Here is a 22,295-nt window from a genome sequence, read left to right on the forward strand (position 1 = left end):
TTCCGACTTCTATGGCAGCGGCGAAGAAATGCCCTTCTTCGTCAAGGCCAACATCGGTTTTATCACTAGTGAGAAGTTCGGGATCCACAGCCTACAGTAAGAAGCCATACCTATTAAGGCTCTGACTTCCTTCTGTGTATTTGGAACAGACATGCCAGAAATGTGTTTTATTCTTTCAGGTGTCAATCTTCTCCCCTCCTTTGACAGGAGATAGCCTAAATAGGTGACCTCCTGACAACAATATTGAAATTTCTGAAGCGAAGCTTTATGACCATGTTCAGCCAAATGAATAAGCAACAATACAGTGCCTTCTTTACAAGCACTTTCAGAATCTGCAGCTAAAAGCAAGTCATCGACATACTGAAGCAGTGTACAAGTACATGGCAATTCAAGGGTGTCAAGCTGCTCTTTCAAAGCCCTACTATAAATGCTTGGACTTTCAGTATAACCTTGAGGTGCACGAGTAAATGTGAACGAACGTCCCCCCAAGGTGATCGCGAACAAATATCTACTATCCTTGTGTATAGGAATACTGAAGAAAGCATTCTTCAGATCCACAACACTAAAGTGAGTAGCTGTAGCAGGGATCATCGTTAGTATCGTTGTCGCATCAGGCACAATTGGAAATTGTGGGGCGACAACTTTATTAATAGCGCGTAGATCAATTATGAAACGGAATGGGATTGCATTGTCTCCTTTCTTGTACATGGGTAAAATCGGGCTGTTACATAAACTACCTGCAATCTCTTCGATCACTCCTCGATGCACAAAATCGGAAACAATGCATTTCAAAGCACGCTCACCCTCAACTGATATTTTATATTGTGGAATGCGTGGTAGTTTAACTCTATGTTTCAAAACTATTTTAATGGGTTCAACCTGTAATACCCCGACATCATTGTCGTCAACTGCCCACAAACATTCCGGGACAACGCTAACTCAGGAGGCAATAGTCGAGTCAAAAACTGAGAACTGGGAAGTTACTGTGGTGAAATCGTCAGTCGCACTCTGTCAGAGGAACAATGAATTACTGCATTTAATTTCTTCAACAGATTTAACCCCACCAATTTTTCTTCACAGTTTGAAGTCAAGAGAAATGGACAGTGGTCCGTAAAAGGACCCAAAGAAACAGGCACCGGCGAAGAAACCGGACAAGCAACTGGCATGCCAGAAAACCCTACAGAAACATTAGTTTGCCCTGACAGTGGAATGTTTGGAACCCGAGAATGATCAATGGAGCACTTCTGTGCTCCAGTGTCTATCAAAAACTGATGTTTCCTATTCCCCACTAACAGTTCAACGTAGGGACCTTTTTGACTAACGGGAATGGGTGAAGGTTCCAAACCCTGCTTCGGGCAATCCTAACGAAACAAGATGTCGTCGAAAGGAAGCTCTTCAGAAAGATAGGCAGCAGAAGGGTGATCAAATATGTTTCTTGTGGCCACACTCGAAGACTGATTATCCCGTGAAAAAGGTTGCTGAGGATCTTGTGAGAACTGACCTCTATCAGGGCCCCCCACTCCGGGGCGACCTCTAGGTCATCTACCCATACTCCCAAATGTGTTGTTTGACCTCTGTCGAAGGACGGGGCACTGTGCACGCCAAGGACCTTCCTGGCGGCAATAGGCACATTGATTAATATTCACAGGACCCAAGGGGACGTTCCCTTTCGGAACATACTGACCTCTGGTCTGTGAATTACCTCCTCTGGGATTTCTTACAATTTGCTGTAACACTACTTTAGTCTTCAAATCTCCTTTCCTCTTCTCTATTCTCTCTTTTTCATTATTAACACGGTTCTCATAATACTGAGCCATGTGCAAAACTTCGGATTGGGATTTCACCTGCCAAGCGCTCCCAGAGGACATAATCTTTGACTGGATGTCAGGCAGCAATCCACGCACAACTTTGTCCACGAACAACCTTTTCCCAGACTCTGTGCCCAAGTCCTGTCCACTGAAGTCAGAGAATACCTGTTCGAATCGATTAAAGAATTCGGTGGCACCTTCAGATTTTCCTTGAACACAGGCCGTAAGCTTGTCCCAAATAATTCTTTTCTCAGGAATTATGGTTTTCAATTTTGCAACAATTCTATCAGGCAAAGTGAGTATTACCTGAGGTGGTTTCTCACCAGCTGGTCTTTCCCCATCAAACTTATTTATGTTAGCCCACGTATCTCCCAACCCAGGCACATCGTCTATTGTTCGAACCTGCTTCCATAAATCTACGGGCAGGAGTACAGGGAATAGCAAGTCAATATCGCCTAGGGTGAACACAGAGGACTGTTAAACGGACTCTATCTCTTTGTAGAATCCTGTCGCATTTTTCCTAATATCAGGAATTGATTGTCTGATAGTGTTCACTTCCTGTTGCGAAAACGGGACGTGAACAAATTGTGATACATAATGTGCGGGAATGTCCACAGCGGGTGCACCTGTCCCAGCGTTAGCAGGAATCTCAACCTTCGGGACAAATGTCGGAGGAACCTCTCTCATAGGCAACTGAGATATAGGTAATTCCGATCGCTTACTAAGCAACAGAGCCAGGTCGAGCGCTAAGACAGTGGAAGAAGTGTCGGGCGAAGAAAAAGCCCTCTTACAAATACCCAATAACTCTGTAGGACAACTAACCTTCTTCCTTACACATTCATCCTGCAGGTACTGCACCATTACCTGAATCACCTTCCTCTGCATTTCTATTGTATACTGACTATACGTGTCATACACTTCATCTGGCGGTATCGATGAAACCGAGATCCATCAAATCGCATCTTTGGTACAGATTCGTACTTCCTCAGATGCCGATTTATGACACAGAAGGAACCGTTTCTGTAAATACATACTGTCGTCTTCATCATCCTCATCCCGCAATTTTTCTAAGTCCCTCCTATACTCAAATAACCTCTCAACATGACCATGCACTTTCTCCTCAGTGTCCCTCGAAAGCGCTAAAGTATTCAGATCCCTCAACCCTTGTGGGAGATCTGTATTATGTAATCTACCCCACATTACACATAAGTAAGTCCCCAAACCTTCAATAAAAACATTTTTCTCTGGAAAATTGCCCATATTTTATAATGTGGAAAAAACATCAGCTTGATCACCTCTCTCCATACAATGCTTAGCCCATGCAAATAATTCCCGTTTCTTTTCTGCAGAGACAGTATTTCGAGTGACAATCTTTGACCCCGCACCCTGATCAACTTCAGTCGGTACAGAACCACTCGGGAGCGGAGGTGAGGGCAAATTCAATGGAGGTATTACTATCGGCGCAGGGGGAAGAGGTGGTAGCGTAGGTGGAGGAACAACAGCTGGAGGAATAGGGGCAATAGGTTGTACAGGGGGAACAGGAATAACAGCAGGAATAACAGCAGGAATGGGCAGAGCACCAGGGAGAGGATCATACGGAGGTGGTGCAGAGGCACCATGCCTGCGCTTGTTTAACAATTTATCAATAAATTCTTCGGAAACATGAAAATCTCCAGAGGGATAGATTTTCTGGATACCGAGTGAGAAAGCCCTATCCATATTCTTGACTGACTCTGAATGTTTTTCTTGATCATATAACAATGCCTTTTCGCCATTCGTTTTATGACGGCGTGCATGCTTATCCCTACTTTTAAGCTGCTGCAACGCTTCCTTTTTCTAATTCTGCAAAACATCAAATGCTGCAGGTCTGGCCTTCTTCTTTAACAAGACCGATTCTAGGTATTCAATACGGGGGATCTCGAAACTACCATTGATTGGCCACTGAAATTCGGGGGCATGTCTGGTTTGTCTGTGCCAAATATCATTAAATACTATACTTCCAATGCCATGCTTACAGTACATAGTACACGCCGGCGACCCCTCCTGTGGTGCCGGGCGGCTAAATTCCAAATATTGTCGATCGCTGCGGAACAGTGCCCTAAAGCAGCTAGACAATTTCCCAGGCATTTCACAAAAAATTGGTGTTACCATGTCAATAATTGTGTCTGCAGATACAATACGCCAAATTCAAATTGTCAGGGTTAAATTAAGAGTCGGGTCACGACTACACCTGACCAAACCTAAGGAGGACCGTACGGTTCACCAAAGAACTTACCTAACAAATTTTACCTTGTGTTTGGTGGTTTCGACAAATCTGCCCGCCTCAAAAATGGACCCTCGTCAAGATGCCGTGTCAGACCACACGACTATCGTCCAAGGATCGGATCTTGCAGCGCTGCCGAGGTATCGCGTCTCGTTCGGTCGGCCCGCAGTATCACACCGTCCGATCCCGGTTCGATAGCCTGCGTCAATCTTCAATGATCCAGCATCAATCTTGAGGGTCCCTGTTCGGGCGCCAACTGTGAAAACAGAAAAATAATATGAGGCCGGGAAGCCCAAAAAGAAACACACCAACACAGGTTACAAAGAAACATACAAGTGCTTTATTTCAAGCTACAACAATTACCAAGTCAATTGACAAACGGATAGCAATTCGGCTCTCAGTATAACATAACGAACTTCAACGAGGGTTGGATGTGTTAGTGAGAGAGATCGCACATTGGAATACCCGGGCTATTTATACAATTTGTCCAGCCCTTGGCCAACCCTCTTGCGGGTTAACCATTCTGCGAAATACAATTCTGGTTTTAGGGTTCCTTGCCAGATCAACCTTTAATATATGCATTTTGGTTAGTTTTGCTGATATAAGTAGTACATTTATGTATAGGTCAACAGTAGAACAAGGTCTCTGTTTGCGACCCCGACAAGTGGCCTGCAGGCATATTAATTATTCAGCTGTACGGAGGTCACAACGGCCAGAATCTTATTCAGAATGTCATTTGGCCTCCATTTTGATGTTCAGGGTGACTTCTGCATAACAAAAGAACCTAAAATGGCGGCTTAATCCAAGATGGCGGCTTACATTGATTTCTCTAAGGTCAAGACCTTGTCGTGGAGTTTGTTCGCGCATGATGTTTTAGACAACTTGGCGTAGGCCAATACACATTCGACTATTACAATAGGAGGCATAATATTATTTCTATTTCGACAAAGGGACCAGGGTGCTAATTACGGTACCGCAATTTGCGGCACCGTAATTAGCGCCTTCCCCATTCCCATAGAGCCCTATGGGGCAAAAATGGGAATGGGGAAGGGCAATGGGGGAAGGGGGAATTACCGCCCCGCCAACCTTGGAATAGGGCGGTAATTCCCCTTTCCTCCAAGGCGGAAATACGCTTTTCAGGGAGAATTTACTAATGGATTCCTGCGGCATCCGCCTGGTCTTGAGCAGATGCAAAACTGAGGAGGATTCAAATAGAAATCCATTCATTGGGCCTCATTACAAGTCTGGAGGTAAACTGCTGGTGCTACCGGCGGGTTGCCGCCAGACTCTCAACACTTTTCCGGCGCCTGTTATACCAGTGCCACTGGGATATCACAAGTCCCAGCGGATTGGCAAGTCAGGCGCCAGCAAATGTTGTTCCCCATTCCTGTGGAGTCCCCCAGGACTCCATGGGAGTGGGGAGACGAAGCACTGGCAGGGTTGCCAACGGTGTCGGTGCTGCCATGACAAGTCTGCCTACTGGGAATGTTGCGCCGGCAGGTCAGACCTGCCGGGCCCAACGGCCCCTGCAGGCAGACTTGTAGTGTGGCGGTCCAGAAAGGGTGCCGGTACGTTGCTACCGGCACCCTTATTTACAGACCGCCACTCTTGTACTGAGGCCCAATTGTATGCCTGCATGAAAATCTCATGCAGGTGGGCAACAAGCTGCCCATACGAGAGGGAGGGTGAGCGCAAAGTGGAGATCTCATCACCCCTCCCTACTTCTCGGCCAGCTCATAACTGCTTCAAACTGGGGCTGCACTTTAAATGGAGGCGTGCAAGCATTGCAGCGTGCCTTTTCAACTTCATTTAACGCGCCTCCCCTTTTAAAATCAGGCTGATTATAACAAGCACTAGCTTTTAGTCCATTTAAAGCCACAAAACGACTGGTGCATTGCTGAAGATTCTCTGCATTCTTTTTCCTCTTCTTTCTCTTCCCTTTTTTGCTCCTTCTTGTTCTGATTCGATGTTCCTTTTTCTGCTTATTACTCTATTTATAAGAAAAATGTGTAAATATAATTTTATGTTATCTAAATGATGTTCACCTGTTGGAAAATGTTGCTGTTCCCACCCTTTTCTTGTTTAGAAATCTCAATAAATAAATAAAATACATTTAAAAAAAGAAAGACAGTGGTTGTTAGGGTTTAATTTTAGATGATGTGCAGTGTAGTGTGCCCGCCACTTCTGGCAATATCCGACCCACTCACTGTGGAGTTAACACAACTCAAGGTTTGGAGTGTTGCCCAGAGCCATGCAAGATTTTATGATTTATGCAAAACCTTCAAGCCGTCATCAACCTTCAGTTTTTCTAAAAAGTACATAACAACTCATTTTACATTTTAAAAAATATTCAATTAAATGTGCAATTTTATTGTACTTATGTTTTAAATGGCAATGCTATTGTTCAAGATTCAGCTTTGTTCCTTCAATGTAAATGCACCCATGTGTGCATTTAGTCCTCATTTAATTTTAGATTTGCACAGCCCACATCCGCATAGCTCGCAGTCAGGCAGAAAGAAGGATGGCGTTGCTTGTGGCTCTCTGCAGCAGTGTTAGTGCTTTCACCAATGACATGGATTGAAAGCACTATTATTTCGGCAGCGGCGCCGCCTTCATTTTGCTTACTATAGCATTGAATTAATTATTTTCAATGCTATAGTAAGCAAACTGAAGGGTACAACAACCGAGTTTACCTTTTTGACAGGTGGGCGGGGCGTGTGGGCGGAGCCGTGTGCAACTGGCTGTGGGTAGGGCATAATCTCAGGAATTTTGATTTTCAAATGTAGGCAGGTATGGCCCCGGCCCACTTAAAGCCCTGCCTGCAGCAGAGAGGAAGCCTAGCAGCCTGATCAGTTTAACGTTGATTATAACACAATAGGCCTGTCTAGCTATATGAAACGTATCTGGGGTGGTCATTTATTCTGGCAGTGTACCGAAGCCGTCCTTCACTCTGGAAAACATTACCGTGCGTGCCGCAGCTCTGCCACTGCTGACAGGCCGTTTGCATACAGAAGGCGCCCTCTGCCTACCCCGGGCGCTGGAGTGGGCAGAGGCCAGCTCTGGGACGGTGGCTCATCGCGCCTGCATGCTAGGCTGGCTCTGAACAACAAACACATCTCTGAATATTAAAAGATCGCCCTCAAACCAGAGGCATCGGTGGGGGTGAGGAGGGAGGGTGGGTGCAGAAGCGACACTGTGCCAGTTGTACTATTACTGCCGCAGGGAGAGATTCACGTGGACTTGAAAGCTATCAGAAAGAAATAGGAGCTTCCTTAATAACGTTATCATGACTGCAAGATATTATGTATTCTTTGTTTTGTTATCAACAAGAAACGGAACCTTTTATCTTTATTCCTCAAGCAAGGTCAGCGTGAATTACTCCCGAAAGGCGTTGCCGCTCTTTCTATCAATGAAACCACCTTCTGCAATCCTGCAGCGGACCACGCAGTCCTCGCGATATTTCAGCTCTCCGCCGCCTGCCGGAGGGACGCGCACCCGGGAGAAGCGTGTTTACCATAAGAGCCCCAGGCAGACTCCCACACACTCACTGACACACTCTGACTCACTCATCGACCGAGTCCGATCGACCTCCCGGGGCTGAACACTCCCGGACCCTTCCCTCCGCCCTCTCATCCTAGCACGGATGAAGAATAATCTGAATTTCCAATAGTGCTAACTCACCAGCTGTCACACCAGAAGTGACTATTACTCAGCTCCACGTACTCACTGTATCAACATGGAAAGTATTGAAAGGTTGGTCCTGCTGGAATTCAAACTCAGGGCTCCTGACGGTAGTGGCAAAGCTTCCGGCAACTTTATTATTTTATTTTTTACATTTATAAAGCGCTCACACAGCCCGCAGGCATCGAGGCGCTGTTACAAGAATTGTTTGTTTTTCTTAGTTGCTAATTGTGTGTTTTTTTTTTGTCAACTACCACTACCGGTTGCTTTACCACTCTGCCAAATTCTGAGCTTGTTTTCAAAACTATATTTCCTCCTGCTTTTTTGTGGTGGTATTTACCGCCACCCAAAAGCAGTATGACATGCTGTAATTAACGCATGTGGTACTTACCACATGCGGTAATCGCCGTACCCCATAGAGTCCCATGGAACTCCAAGATGGGGGATAGTGGAAAGGTCTGCATGGCTTGGAGACTTGGGGCCTCATTACGACCCAGGCAGAAAACCATGGTGCTATTAGCACCATGGTCCATGCCGGTAACTTACCGACTCCGCCATAGAGAAAGAGGGAATTACCACCCCATTACAAGGTTGGGGGTGGTAATTCCCCCTTCCTCCATGGCCCTTCCCCATTCCCATTTTTGCCCCATAGGGCTCAATGGGAATGGAGAAGGCGCTAAGTACGGTGGCGCAAATTGAGTTACTTTACTAAGCACCAAAGTCCCTTTGCGGGTCCCTACTTTAAAGGCTGGTGTAGACCAGCCGTTAAGGTCAGGTCCCGCAAAGGGACCTCATAATCAGGCGCTAATGGGTTAACGGCGCTGCAGCCTTTTACAGCGCCGTTAACCCATTAGCGCCAGGGTTGTATCATGCTGACCTTTCCGGGCATCTGGTCATTACCGCATGCGGTAACAGTAAATGAGTTTCCCGTTATTGCAGGAGGTAATGCTGCTAAACTCATACTCAGCTCCCAAGATCTTTAATTGTTATTGGTTTTATTAAGGCAATATGACCCGGCTGGCAGGCCAACCCAGCTAGTAATAGCCTGCCGCCAAAGTTAAAGCCTCGAATAAAGTGATGGGGCCTAACGCAGGCCGGGCGGTGCCGTCCCATCCCGGGGGCATTCTTATTTTCTTTAGCATCAGCAAGTAAAAAACTTGACTGCTAATGGTTTTGAAAAACAAAAAAAATAACACTTGTGGGTGATCATCCATATTGTAAACAAATGGAAAAACACCCTGAACAAATATAACTGACGGGACTAAAAAATTAGGCTTTTTTCTCTTTCAATGGTGGTGACTAGGAAAGGGGGTGATTGGTGGTGCAGGAAGAACAGAGACTTGTGGAACAATTCTTTTTTTGTTTTGTTTGGGCTGTGAGATTTCACTTGCAACACCCATGACCCGAAACTATTGCATAGTTGCTGACATCACCCATTCCAATGTGTAGGTGCTTATCCAGTCCTGGTTTTTTCTTTGCATTTTAGGACTTGTAGTCCGAGTTTTATAATGGGAAAAGTGGAACTACAAGTGCCAGAATGCAAAGAAACAAAACAGGACCGGATAGGCGTCTACAGATTAGAATGGGTCATGTTGGCACCTATGCTATTACAATGGAGTACCAATAGGGAGGAAGGACAGATGAGGAGGGATACAGAGTCTGTAGATGTTGTTTGTTTATGCGCCCACCCATTGCCTACCCATGTGCATGCTAATCCCTATGGCCATTCCCACCCATTCTTGCCTCTCGCCACCCAAAACAAAACTCTTTGAGCTTGCATTAATCAAGCCATACCATCAGGCTTTGCATTCAAAGTGCCTGCCAGTGTTTGCTCAAAGCAGTCTTCTTAGAGTCAATGGGCCTCATTAGGAGTTTGGAGGTAGCCATGCCGGTGAGTAGCCATTTCGTTCTTACTGGCATGGCTACCCACAAACCGGGTACCGGGTCCCAAAAATAGGGAATTAGAGGGCCATGCCGACTTTAGCGGGCCCGGTAATTCTCATTCTCGGGACCCAGACCCGGTACATCCCCATTCCCATTTGAGCCCCCATAGGGCTCAATGGGAAGGGGGAGGATGCTATCAACGGACCCGTTAATGACGGGTCCGTTGTTAGCATCCTGGTCTGCTCGCGGGTGGCGGTAAGCACGTCTGGTGTGGACCAGACATGCTTACCGCCACCCGCGAGTGGACCCGTAATGTGGTGGACCGTAATGAACAGTGCTGGTACCTTACCGGCACCGTTCATTCCGTGGCCGCCTACTGTGCAATGAGGCCCAATGACTTTACTGGAGCTGTAAACACGCCACTGGTGTAATAAAAATAGCTTAATATGCCTTGCCTTGAGCCTCTCGGTTTATAAGCACACTGCATGTCCTTCAATGAAGTCTTGTTAAAAATAAGCATTGGAAAAACCACTGAAGTGCTGTTTAAAAATCATTGGCAAACCCAACATTTTTGACTTGTGCATAAGTTTTAAGCTGTTGCCAGGCACTGCTATTAGATGCCCAGGTACTTGCACCATTTGCACCTGCTACCAACAATGGGTAGTATGGCTGTGCCTGGCAAGTGCCTTTCCCACACCTACACAAAAGCTCAAACTGTTGGCATTGCCAATGCTCATTTTAATGGATGGCATCCGTAAGGGAGAGAATGTAAGCGGGAACTGTGGAGCAGAGTGGAAGGGAAGTACTGCCTATTATGCAGGCAAATAATGATCGAGTTCCGCGGAACCTGATTGGTTGACACCTTCACTTCGCGTGCTAGTTATTCACAACATACTAAGGCCCTCATTACGAGTTTGGCGGTAGCCAGGCTGCCACCAAACTGGGCTCATTTACCGGGTTCCTGCAATGAGGAATAACCGGGTCATTCCAACATTGGAGGACCCGGTAATTCCTCCTTGCAGGAACCATTCCCCATTCCCATTTGAGCCCCCATAGTGCTCAATAGGAATGGGGAGGGAGGTAACAACGGGCACATTACAGGTGTCCCGTTGTTACCTCCTTCTTCCCCTCGCGGGACCCGGAAAGCACGCCTGGTTTTACCAGGCGTGCGATCCGGGTCCTGCGATGGGAAGCTTGTAATCGGCCCTGATGGAATGAAGGGGGCCGGTCCCGTACCGGCCCCCTTCATTCCGTCAGCACCAGCCTTATAATGAGGCCCTAAGACCTTAATCAGCTCAAGAAGAAGAGTGGACACAGCTGAGCTTTAAGGAGGCCGAGGATGAAGGAAATTGAGGGTCTCATAGGAACAGATAGTAGGAGAAAAGCAGATTCTTGATGGCCTGCGTGCACATCTTCACAGTAAGCGCTTCAACCTATCAAGCTATCAAATTGACATATTTATTCTCTTGAACATCTACTCATATGAAACACGACATAGCCATTTGGACGCTCTGACTTTTTATTGACATACTTGTGCAATCTGAGGCAAGCATTCACGTTCGCAATGTCCACACACATGCTCTTTCAAATGCAAGTTTATTTATTTATTTTTACATTTGTATTGTGCACTAAACCCTCAGGCATTAAGGCGCAGCTTGCAAGAGGAAATAACAGAACATTATAAAAACAAGTTGTTGTCAGTGTTACAGAGAAAGAGTGAGTGTGTTCGAAAGGGGGTGCCCTACGCGAAGAGCCACATTTTCAAATGCTTCTGGAAGCTCCAGTAGGATTGTTCGGCTCTCAGTGAGGGTGGGAGAGCGTTCCATAGTTTAGCTGCCATGACTGGGAAGCTCGATCCGCCCACTCCTGATAGACAGAATTTTGGGAGGATAATTCTGTTAGCATGCACAGTTCTGGACGGTCTTGTAGATAGGGCTCTTGTGATTTTCTGTGCAAGGTGGGATTTGGGGGGTGTTTTGGAGAGGCACTTGTGGGTGATGGAAAGAGTTTTGAAAAAGATTCTCTCTTGTACCGGAAGCCAACGGCGTTTCTTCTCGCAGTGGTGATGTGGTCTCATTTGGGAATGTTAGGTGCATCCTTTCTCACTCACAGGCCAGATACCCCCATGCATCCAAAATATTTAAATCTATCAGTCACTCACCTCTTGGCATTATCTGACTCATATTTTCTGACAACAAAACATTGGAGGCTCATTCCGAGTATGGCGGTGCGCTAAAAACAGCAGTAATGAGGTGGTAATTCTGTTACCGCTGAATTACCGCACCATGAGTTTGGCGGTAGAGAGGTAGGATTGCCTCCAACTAAAAGTGGGAGTTAAAATTCCTACTGCCAAAAATTACAGTAATTCTGTCAAAATACTCAGGAAGTTCTACATACTCATAAAATGGGGATTTACACAGCCCTACCACCACATGTAATCCTTTGGTAAAACCCGGGACCAAGTGGTGGTAACAGTTATTCCGTCTGGGGTATTTAAGCGGATTTACTGCCAGAACACAGCCAAACTCGTAATGGGGCGAGAGTCAGTACAGTACCATGGAGAGTTCTGCGTTGTCTCGTTCTTGCCAGGACACACATATAAAGGCAATGGATCCACAACGGTAGCTTCACTGCAATGCAACAGTGTGCTGTGCTGTGTTGTGTTGGAATCTGGCTATAGCCCAACTCTCACACACACACAACCGAAAGAGACACAGGTATGGGGGTTGGCTAGGAAGTCAGATGACTGCTGGGCCGGGGGCGCTGTTGAGCAGCCTGCAGTATGGCTGCTTAGCTTGGAAGCTCCGTGCCTGGCCGCTGATTATCCGGCTACATCGGCGGTTCCGGTCATGATCCGGCATTTTCATCTGGCCCCCTGTGCTGCTGACTGCCTGGGCTACCGGCACGTCTGATCCCGAGGTGAATCGGACCCCCCAAGACCCCCATCCGACCATTACGCTGAGCCTCGCTGGAGGCCGACCACGGGCCTGCGGAGTGCCGCGGTGACTGCTGCGAGCCGGCTGGGTGCCGCTGCATCGGCGGTTCCGGACATAATCCGGCATTTTCATTTGGCCCCCTGTGCTGGTGACTACCGGGGCTACCTGCACTCCTGAGCTCGAGGCAAATCGGACACTCCAGACCCCCATCCGACCACCACGCTGTGCCTCGCTGGGGGCCGACTCCGGGCCTGCGGAGTGCCGCGGTGACTGCTGCGGGCCGGCTGGGTGCCGCCACCTGGACCTTCCGTCTGCTGCCTCAGACTTGGCGCCTCCGGACCCAACACCTGCCCCGGAACTGGTCCACTCCACGCGCGCAGCCTTCCCGGCTGGACCCGGGCTGACGGAGACCCCCGCCCCCGCGTGTGGCGTGCTCCGGTCCTGCGCTGCTTGGGGGGGTGAGCGGGACCGCCGCAGTGGTTTGCACCCCCTTCCTTCCACTTTGGACCTGCGGCGAGGATCCCGTCCTGACCGCCTGCGGGGGCCCACGCCCGGCGCCCTACAGCGGGCGCTCCGACTCTGCCGAGCCGCTGGGGTGCGCGGCGGCGCTCCCATCCTGGGTCCTCTGCCCACCGCCGGAACTCTTGGGCTCCCTGCTGATCTCTCTCCGCTCGGAACTGCGGCCTACAGGTGAGGAGCTCTGCGCTGGGGCCATCTGCCAGCTCTGTCCCCGCGGCGGCTGCCTTTCCCCTTCCCCCCCGGATTGCCTAATAACAACCCTGGGGACCCATTGGAGCTGCTCACGTTAAAAGAGGGCCCCCTGCCCCCCTGGCGGTTGCGCAACTGGGTTTCCTGAAATTGGGTCCCCCTCACAAGTCGACTGACCGGTTGGGCGGTTAACTACATACCCACGGAAGCTGGTCGCCGCACTACGCCTAGTGCTATCTGCCGACGTTGCCACACCTGCTGCAGACCCTCCACTCCATAGTGGCCTCCTCCTCGCCACCAATTGCCCCCACGGTGCGATCACACAGCACCCAGACTCCTACTTCCTGCAATGTCGAGCCGCTCCAAGGGGACTGCCAAAGGGGGTACCATGGACAGGTTCGCTAAGGCGATTTCTCGAGCTGAAGCGGCCCACATGTCGCCCCCACACGAGGTGCTCGATAATGAAACCATTTCCGGAGCTGCGGCGCCAGATCTTACCGCACTAATGGAATCGATGGCAAAAAACTTCGCCTCATTCCACGAAAAGCTTGACGACATCAATGCAAATGTTGTCTCACTCAAGACCCGGGTGGATCAGGCGGGATCCAGAATCACAGAGGCCGAAAATAGAATATCCACTAACGAAGATGCTATACACACGCTCCAAGACACTGTGGCCTCCCTGTCGCGGGACATGAAGAGTGTAAGGGCGAAATGTGACGATTTGGAATCTCGTTCACGCAGGAACAATCTGCGCATCATCGGGGTTCCCGAGAACGCTCTCAAAGGGCGGATGGAAGACTCTGTGGAGGAACTGCTTAAAGTCCTGCTTGATAATCCGGCCCTCTCCCCATACTTCACGGTGGAGCATGCCCACCGGGTCCTATCACCGCGACCTAAACCGGGCGACAGCCCTAGACCCATAATCGCTAGAATCCTCAACTACCGCGACAGGGACCTCATCCTCCGCCTGTCACGAGAGAAGGGTGACCTACGTCTGGATGCCCACACCATTAGAATCTTCCCGGATTTCTCGGTGGCGGTGCAGCAGGAGAGACGTCAATTTCTCGGCGTTAAGAAACTGCTCAGGGAGCGCAACGTCCCATATGCCATCCTTTTCCCCGCACGGCTCAAGATCACCCATAATGGCAAATTGTACTTTTTCACCGTCCCAGATGAGGCGGTAAAATTCATCGAGATGCAAATTCCGCTCCACAATCCGGGAGATGACCACGCTGGCGACATCTGAACGCGCACGGTGTGGCCCAACGGAACTTACTGAGTCTACTGGTCCCTGAGTTGTGATATGCTATTGGCAACATGGTTGTGTTTACTATGATGTTGTGGTTCGCTACTGCATGCATTTGTATTGTGGCCTGGCTCCCGATCATGGGGCCAATGCATCATTAACCCGGCCTTCCCTTTAATAATTACTGTCACTTGTCGCTTAAATCGCAATGCCTCGATGCCTCTGCGGCAGCCCTTACTCCCTACTTGAGACGGGGGGGCATCCGCCTTGTGACTGCTGTAAATGTTTGAATTGTTATTGCTTTGCTACGACGCATATGCTGGTCCCTGTTTCCCACTTAGATAGGCGGGGCCATACACTGAGTGACCGCCGACACTGCTCGTCTTGTAACGGAACCACCTGGTTCCAAGCATGCTAGTGCACGGCAACGGCGCACCCCACTGCGATTGCACTGTTCTTGGATACACCCTTGTTGTGGGTTAGCCCCTGTTGGGCTTTTGGACAGTCTGAGCCAAGTTGGGGACGGCTCAGCTGCGAACAGTTTGGGGAGGGGAATGTTCACACTGCTAATCTTGGGTTGGTGGTGAGGGTGGCGGGCGGGAAGGGGGAATTATTTAAAAAAGGCACACGAGGTTTCCCGGCGCGTACACTGAAGGGCACCAAGCACACTCTCAGCCCCGACTACTTGGGCTCACACTACCCCTGGACATGGGATGTCCACTGAGTCACGCATTGTGCGATTAATTACTCACTAATGAAATGCCCACTGTCATAATGTCCTGGAACATCCGGGGTTTAAGCAACCACACCAAGGCCCGTAAAATCATGGCCTTTGCTAATAGGCATAGCTGTAGGGTATTATTTCTACAGGAGACACACTCCAATGGTCACATCCCAAGGACCATAGCCCCATCATGGGGCCCCGCTAGATTCTTCACCTCTTATTCCTCCCAGTCCAGGGGCGTACTAACGATGATTCATAAGTCCATCAAATTCATATTGCATAAAAGCTACATAGATTCGGAGGGACGTTATGTTATATTACACTGCACTCTGATTAATAAGGAATATCTTCTGGTCAACACTTACTGCCCCAACATAGACTCTCCCGAATTCTTTAGCGCGGTAGCCACCATACTGCTGGGCTTCGTGGATGTACCAATTATATGGGGAGGTGATCTGAACCTTATTCTGGACACTGTCCTGGATAGGACTGGTACTGCTACCAGAGCTCTGTCCAGTGCTGCACGTCAGCTACGTAGCCATATACAGATACTGAAAATTTGCGACGTCTGGAGGACACTGCACCCTCAGCGACGGGAGTACACTTATTACTCGTCTGTGCATGACAGCTCGTCTAGGATAGACCTGTTCCTAGTGTCAAGGGAAATTATGGGCAGGGTGGAGGGCTCCTGGATCCTACCCCGCACACTATCGGATCATGCCCCAATCACAGTCACGGTGGAACTGGGGATGCCCATCCCGACGTTCAGCACCTGGCGCTTTAAATCCGAGGCTCTCAGAGACATTGTCTTTAAGGCTGGAATATTGGCTGACATCGAATCTTTCTTCGAGTGTAACTCCCTTCAAGATACATCAGCCGCGGTGAGGTGGGACGCCTTCAAGGTGTATATTAGGGGAATGTCTATTTCCAGAGAGGCTGGAGTGCTGAAAGCGATAAGAGCTGCCCTTGGGCGCTCCGAAGCCAAATTGAAACAACTTGAGCTCCAATGTACCACGGCTGCTGACCCCGGCACTCTCGCCCAAATTAGTGTTGAACTCCAGATATATAATACACTCGCTATTAACGAAATCCAATACTTCAGCCGCCCACAGGCCGCAAGGAAATATGGGGAGGGGGACAGACCCGGGAGAACGCTAGCAACACTAATTAAAAGGGAATCTGGCCGGACGCAGATTGCCTCCATCAAAGAACAACATGGCAACCCACAATGGGCGGACCAACGTATCTTAGACATATTCACTGACTTCTATAGATCCCTCTACTCCCAACCTACCGAACACACCGAACGACACATGCGCAAGCTCCTTGACCAGATCCCCACCACTGAGATATCCCTTCACACCCGGGACCAACTGGACTCCCTGATTACATTGGACGAGATAGTGACGGCCATTTCAGACCTACCCAAAGGAAAGGCACCGGGCCCCGACGGGCTTACCACTGAATTTTTCCAGGAGCACATCGCTATCTTGGCCCCCAGGCTGCTCGAGATCTGGGACGAGGCACTGCGTGTCTCCGTCCTTCCCCCTTCCATGCGCGAAGCTGTCATCACGGTGCTGCTCAAACCTGGTAAACCTGACGATGAATGCGGATCTTACAGACCTCTTTCCCTCATGAACCTCGACACCAAAATATTTGCTAAGATCATAGCGAACCGCTTTCTACCCATTATGCCAGACTTGGTTCACGAGGACCAGGCAGGCTTCGTCCCCGGTAGGTCCACCTCCCACAATATCAGACGGTTGTTCAACGTTATGTCCCGTATGGACCAGGACGTCCAGGCTGTAGCGGTCACTCTGGACGCCCAAAAGGCCTTTGATATGGTCTCCTGGAAATATATGTGGCTGGTGCTTGAAACAATGGGCGTTGGCCCGAACATGATCGGGTTCATCCAACTACTATACACCTCCCCTGTTGCAAGAGTAAGAGCTAACTCACTGACATCTGACCTCTTCACACTTTTCAGGGGTACCAGACAGGGTTGCCCCTTCTCCCCGATCCTTTTTGCATTGGCAATAGAGCCGATGGCGGACTATGTCCGTTCACGCCATGCCCGCAAGGGAATACGACTGTTTGATGATCCCGAAATCATTTCCCTATACGCCGACGATGTCCTACTGTATATCAGGGAACCCACGGCCCATCTTGACCCTATACTAAGAGATATCACTCGCATCGGCACCCACTCCGGGTTCACGATTAACTACTCGAAGTCTGAGATCTTCCCTCTTACTAAATCCACCACACAACCCACCACCGAATACCCCCTCTGTTGGTCTCCGGATGGTGTCAAATATCTGGGTGTGCAAATTTCCCTAACCAAATCCACCTTGCTCACCGATAATTACTCAGCTGTAGCACAGTTAGTTGAAACCAAGCTTTCACGGTGGCGCGCCCTCCCATTATCCATGACAGGTCGTCTCTCCCTCATTAAAATGATTCTGCTGCCTAAGCTCCTTTATACCTTCAACAACATACCTGTTTGGCCTGGAATGGAATACTTCTCCAAACTACATGCATTATGTGCACAGTTCCTATGGCACTCTGGTGCTGTACGCAAGAAGTGGACTGATATGGTGCTTCCATACAAGCGAGGGGGAATCTCTGCTCCGGACCTGATGCTGTATTGGACTGCGGCCCAGGCCCAACACGCCACTCATTGGTACCCCGGTTCTCCTGCCCGCCCACATGTTAAGTTGGAACGACTGGCAGCCGACGGCACTAACATAATGTCCCTCATACTGCATCAGCACTATATATCTAACTCCCCTATCGATCCAATCAATGCAACCCTGCGTGCCTGGGCACGCCTGTTGTGCCTGTCATCCGACTCCTACCCTTACTATAAATGGCTCCCGGTATGGGCGTTCCCGGGCCTAGAACCCACGTATGACACTGCTCTTGCCCGTCACTGGGGCGCATTGGGATACCGGGCATTGTCGGATTTCTATCCGGAAGGCCGGTTCATTAACCCCCAAACATGGAAACAGGGGCACACCGGATCCGCTCTAGAGACCCTCCAATATTATAGGCTCCGAGCAGCGTTTCGCACTAAATGGCCCTCATTCCCAGATGAGCCCCCTGATAACCCGGCGATCGCATATATCACCAACTCGGGCGGCGCCCGCGGCGTCGTCTCTTCATTATATAAGATCCTACAAGACACCACCCCGACCCCAGCGCTCAGAGCACGCGACGAATGGGCAGCTGAACTGGGCCTAGAAATTTCCGACAAAGTCTGGGAGAAAATGTGCCTACATACCCAAAAGTTCTCTCTCAATTTCCGCCACCGGGCCATGCAATACAAACTCCTAAACAGGCTTTACTACACGCCGCACAAGACTTCGAAGTTCACCCGCACCACGATGCACCCCTGCCCTCGCTGTGGAGCAGAGGGAGCTGACCATCTACATATGTTTTGGTCCTGTAATAAACTATCTGAATTCTGGGAAAGCATTCTAAATACACTCACCGAGATTACCGAAACCGAGGTCGATTCTGATCCCTTAGCAGTCCTTTTCGGGGCCTGGAGAACGGAGGACACTAGACGTCTGGCTAAATTTTTAAACATAAGCTGTATGATAGCCAAGAAATGCATACTCCAGAGCTGGAAAAGTTCCTCCCCTCCGGCCTTTAAGAAATGGCTGAATTTGCTCACCTGGTCGCGAAACTGTGAGGAGGAATACCTGGCCATGCTCCCCGCCCACTCTCGCCCCAAGAACACCTGGGTTGAATTTAACACCTATCTTAATACCCATAGTGAAAATACACCCACGACTGACCTGTCCCCTGCCCCACAGGGGACACTCCCCGCATCATGAGGCCTTATATCCTCTGCTTAAGGTCCGCCCTGATGTTGTTACTATGACTGCTGTACTGTGATTACTTTGTTGCTCAAGAATAATGTTATACACATGTGTTGCCTTGATGTGTGTGCCTTGTGAACCTCTGTCTGCAAAAATAAAAGTTTAAAAAAAAAAAAAAAGATGACTGCTGGGCCCTCTGACTTCAGACCCTGTCCATTTGAGCCAGGAATGTATGTCTACAACATTATGGTCATGAAAAAGCTTCGATGAGGGACTTAAGAAAATGTTTGGTGAGCTAACACAAATTCACATTCACCTGTTCAATAATATGAACCCCGAATCGGCGGCAAGGAAGGGATGGCAACATTCCTGGACTTTACAGGTCTTTCGCGACTATTGAAGTTCTTGGCTGGTTTGGAAATATAATTGCTGTTTCACATAGCAGCCATAAAAGGCACTGAGGCTGTGAGGATATACACATCTTCAGCTGAACTTTAGTCAGCAATTACGAGTTTGGTGTCAAATAGACAATTGTGCTGCTGATTTTCTGCCAAACTCGTTTACTGCTGCCGTCACTCAGTGCCATGCCATCACCACAGGATTATTAGTTTTGGTATGGTGGCGTAAATCCCAAATATTGCGTATTGCTAGTTAATGCAGCAGTACATGAAATGACAGTCACTTTTTACTTGCCTACTAACCCACGTATATGCATATTGTTTATTGTTTTTTGTATTACGCATACTCCACGTGCCACCAAGGCACATATGTATTCTTAAATCTATGTCTAGGTAAGAAATTAAACTTTGTTTTAGACATCTCTACACCAGGTGATCTTTACGAGCTATTATATATTAATGTAGTTTAACTGCAAACATAGGGTTTACTAGATTTGGTATGGTGGCGTAAATCCCAATTTTTTCACGTAAGTGGGATTTTTGGTGAATTTACAGTGAGCGGTAATAATACCGCATGGTAAATCTGTCGAGAAAGACTCCACAATGATCAATGAGATTTACCTCTTCATCCAGACTTGGATGACTATGAACAACCTCTGCCTAAATGACAACAAGACGGAAATTCTGGCAGGCCCGGCTCTAGGAACATTCATCTTGGTGGGCCAGGGTTGTGATCAGGGAGGCCCACATTCCATTGGGTGTGGGTCTAGGAGTACCCTCAACAAAGTGCTGCCGTTGATTCAAATTTCCCAGATCCATGATCCAGCAAAAAATGTCTTCCCAGATAAACAGTACAGAGCAAAAGAGAAGCAAGGAAAATAGTGTTGCAACATCAATCTACCGATCTTCCCTTCCCATCTGCTCTCCCCTTTCTGTTATATCGGATCCTCCTTCACCTTTCACCATCCAGTCACCTTCCTTCAGCTGCCCTACCCATGTTCCCATTTACCTCCCCTCCCAACCATTCACACCAGCACCCAGCATGCCATTCGTGGACTGGCTTGGGAGAATTGAGGGTGATGGCGCCTCCTCCTCCTCTTCCTCCTCCTCTGAGAGGGCCGAGCAGTGAGGTCCCCAGTCTTTGTACCATCTCAGATGGTGTCCGCCCTACAATATCTCCCTGAGCACTGGGGCTACTCCCGGCAGGCCCCTGATGAGGTGCTTGAGGTCCCTCTTTCTTGTGAAAGATAGACCCCCCACCGAGAATACTGAAGCAAGGAATGGGAGATTTTGTTTCCTACAAAATTACATTTTTTTCCAACTTCTTTAAATTTCAAGAACAGAACATACCATGGCCAATCAATACAGGTAGTCTTGTTGATCTTAACAATATTTCGAGCACAACATATCCTTCAATAACATACACATGTATACAATCCTCCCTTCACCCACCCATTCCACAACCCCCCTCCTTTCCAGCTGAACCCCTACAGTAGTCCCACTCTGAATGTCTTCCATCAATGGTTCATGTCCAAAATTACATTTTAAACACAAAATGTTCTCTTTTGTTGCATTTTTACAGCACATTTTAATTGAGTTGAGAGTGCAAGGGAGTGCTAGGGCTGTAAGGGCTTCATCGGGAGGCAGACAGTGCTGTTTGAGGGGTTTGTGGCCTCCTCGCATCGCTCCTTGTGGTATGTGCCCCTGTACATCATTGTTTGGTACATACTGTTTACATACTGGTTATATAATATGCAATTGTCCATGATGACTCTTTGTTTGATGTGTTTACTTTGATTTCCTATGGAATGATACAATTGTGTTCAATAAATGTGGCCCGGCTATTTTCAAAGTTAGATGTGTGTGTGTCCTAATCCCTGCGCTGCCCATCTAGTAAACCATGAGTTAGGCTTTTTGGAATAGCTTATAATGGGAACTGAATCACTTCTAGGGGCACCTAATTTTAACAGATAAGGAATAGTGAAATAAAAAAAATATTCCCAGGATCACACACTTTGGTCAAGTGTTAAAGCCATAATTTGAACCTAGCTGGAAATGTAGCTACTTGACCACACATCTTCCGAACTCAAGTTGGTACAAAGATGTGTTGAAGTTTGGCTTTGAATACCTAAAATAATACTACATTTTATACAGATTACTTTAAAAATGCACAAGTCACATGATACACCAGCCTGACAATGTATTAATCATTGTAGAAACATGTTGATGAAAAGATTAGGGGGGGCATTTTGTTTTGAATCCTAAATTGCACAGATCAGAATTCTCATGTTTGCACTTTTTTGCAAAAGGTGCCATTCATTAATTTGAATTGTTTCCACCAAGTGCTGGACGAGTAAAGAGTAAAACACAAAGCCGAAAATCGCCTTTGCTCTTTACTTTACCACTACGTGTCTGGAAAAGTTCAAATCACTCCTACAATTAACGATTGTGGGAGCCATCCACAATGGATTCGTTTGGACTCTGCCCGCTTTTATACCAGGTGTAAAAGTCAGGCAGGTCCCATAGGAATCAATTGGTTTTCTGTCAACGTAAAAATACATGCTGGTGGAATACCAATCCGATTTGGTAGGGGGACCTTGTTAAGTCAGATCTGCTCTCCAACTTCACCTGTCAAATCATACAAAATCTTGCAGCTCAAAAAAAAGTGGAGTTACATGCATTTAGCGCCACTTCTTCCACTTCGCTTGACCTGGAAAAAGATCCCCTATGACTGTAACTTAATTTTCCCCATCCTGAATAGAAGCCTACAAGCTCCAGCATAAAAATTAATGAGAACTTACAAAAAATCTTATACAT

The sequence above is a fragment of the Ambystoma mexicanum genome, chromosome 14, assembly GCF_040938575.1.
Source record: "Ambystoma mexicanum isolate Mex_15411 chromosome 14, UKY_AmexF1_1, whole genome shotgun sequence".
NCBI classification, from domain to species: domain Eukaryota; kingdom Metazoa; phylum Chordata; class Amphibia; order Caudata; family Ambystomatidae; genus Ambystoma; species Ambystoma mexicanum.